Genomic DNA, 2,393 nt, shown 5'->3' on the forward strand with positions numbered 1-2,393 from the left:
TGGGCTATGTCACTCCTATTCTAAAATTTAAAAGACTTTATAAACTATTTTTAATTTATTGATAAATTAACAAACAAATGCTGTGGAAAAATAAAGTGTCTAAATTGTCACCCATATTCTAAAATAATAAAAAAAAAAAAACTTTTTTTAATAAACAAATTTTAAAAAATCATTTACTGGTAAACAAACGGTTTAAAAAATCTTAACTTTTGCCATTATTCTAGTATTTAAAAGGCTATTTTAATAAATACTTAAAAAATATATATTGTTAAACAAAACAAAAAAAAGATTTAAAAACTGAAGTGTCTTTGTAACATGTCTAACCATTTAAAAAAATGTTTTGTTTATGGTTTTGAGGTTTTGTTAATCACAAAATAAAACTAACAAGAACACACACAAATTGTTTACACTTCAAGCATGCATTCTTGTTAAAATAGATTTTTGCCTGCTATTCACCATTTGCTGCACTTCCTCTGAAAAAACCTTGACTGCATTGTCAGCTGTCTGCTTGTAAGTCATTGTATTACATAAATGACATAACTTCTAAGACATTATAAAACACTCAGTAATGTGAAACACTCCGAACTGGAGAAGAAAGACAATCCTATACTTCACCTGAGACCAGAGGTATCACATGGAGAGCCCTTCCTCTTCCGTGACTCTGGGGTGTCGGGGTCCAGGGCATTCTCCCCTGCAGCACTCATTTTCAGCATATGCACACCTGCAAAACAGGGTAGCTACAAGTCAGCCAACAGAGTCAAGCTCGAAGGAACCATTCTACTAAATAATCACAACGCAGGACAATAAAGTTAAGTCATCCAGTGAAATCCAGTAAAAATGAGTATGTAATGGCAGCTGTCACTGTCTAATACCTATATGTTGTTGTTTATAACTGATTTGATAATATCATCTAGAACTACAAAATAATGGTAGAAAAAGAATCCCAGGCACCACTGCGGACCAACAGGTTCTGGAAAACCAGCAAACTTCAAGTTAAACCAGTTCTGAAATAGTCCCATTTTACTGTAAACGCTATGACAGGCATCATATCTCGACCTGATTGAGCAGAACAGTCAGATGACTCCATATCAGGCACAGACTGAGGTGACGGCTCATTCCCGCTAGCAATATGCATTATCGATTGCTCCTTGCAGAGGAATCATAAATCTGCTGTGAAAGGGCTTGCTAACTGAAAGCCTTCTTTGATCTGTGGTGCTATCTACTCAGCGCTACCATCTAACCCAGTGGTCTCAAACTCAATTCCTGGAGGGCCACAGCTCTGCAGGGTTTAGCTCCAACCAGCTCCAAATCACACCTGCTTGGTAGTTTCTAGTAATCCTGAATACCCTGATTAGCTGGATCAGGTGTGCTTGATTACGGTTGGAGCTAAACTATGCAGAGCTGTGGCCCTCCAGGAATTGAGTTTGAGACCAATGATCTAACCCATGCTGTGAACTGCTAGAAGAGGAAACCGCTGAACCACCATTCGTGAGAATACTGTGTGCGTCTAAAGGGCTGGTCACACTACACTTTTCATTCCATTGACTTCCATTCATACGCATACAAACGCGGGAGACAGGAAACAAGCTCATGCGAAGTTCAAGTTTGGTGAACTGCCCTGTGAATTCTTATCACATGAAGATGTGAACCGAAGATTGGCGTTGCCTTTTAGCTGAACTAAAAGAACACAAACTTTAAAACTGCAGGACTGCAGCAAAGTGAACATTACACATTTATACATTTTGAATGTACAATATGTAGAATTATGTTTTTTTTTTTTTAAAGGTGACATTTTTGTGATACTATTTTCATTAACAAAATCTTCTAATTACTTTAAAGGAGACATATTATGCCCCTTTTTACAATATGTAATACAAGTCTCTGGTGTCCCCAGAATGTGTCTGTGAAGTTTCAGCTCAAAATACTCCACAGATCATTTATTATAAAATTTTGAAAATGCCTATTTTGAGTGGAAGCAGAAACACACTGTTTTTCGGGCCTGTCTCTTTAAATGCAAATGAGCTGCTGCTCCCCGCCCTCTTTTCCAGAATAGAGCTGCGCCACTAAAGCTCGGACCTGCTAAAAACATCTGTTTTGGTTCTGATTAGCATGTTTATCGCTCTGAAATCATGCGTTTTAAACCATATGAGTTTAAACTTCTGATATATGGTTTTCTGAGCACACACGGACAGAAAGCGGCTATCACAGCATGTGAGTACTAAACTAAGTTCTCATTCGCACACAAGTTTACGTTAAAAACACACGAGTTACAAAAACAGTCGGTTATGTCTGTCTATGAAGGTTAACAGCTGGGAAATCTGTGTGGCAGCAGCAATATACAGTAAATACATAAATAAATGCACTGCTCTGTTGTCTCCTCTGAGGCTGGGACT

The 2,393-nt window shown here is 37.7% G+C and overlaps 1 long non-coding RNA gene across 1 annotated transcript in view; it reads right to left on the reverse strand.

The window, feature by feature from the left end:
* Positions 1–615: 615 nt before the first annotated feature.
* LOC107575558 (uncharacterized) overlaps positions 616–2,393 on the reverse strand; it is a 52,108-nt gene continuing 50,330 nt past the window's right edge. Inside the window, exon 4 of the long non-coding RNA XR_001607899.1 lies at positions 616–721. This is a non-coding gene — a long non-coding RNA (uncharacterized lncRNA). The remainder of the gene's footprint in view (positions 722–2,393) is intronic.

The sequence above is a fragment of the Sinocyclocheilus grahami genome, unplaced genomic scaffold (assembly GCF_001515645.1).
Source record: "Sinocyclocheilus grahami isolate Dianchi unplaced genomic scaffold, SAMN03320097.WGS_v1.1 scaffold2724.1, whole genome shotgun sequence".
NCBI lineage: Eukaryota > Metazoa > Chordata > Actinopteri > Cypriniformes > Cyprinidae > Sinocyclocheilus > Sinocyclocheilus grahami.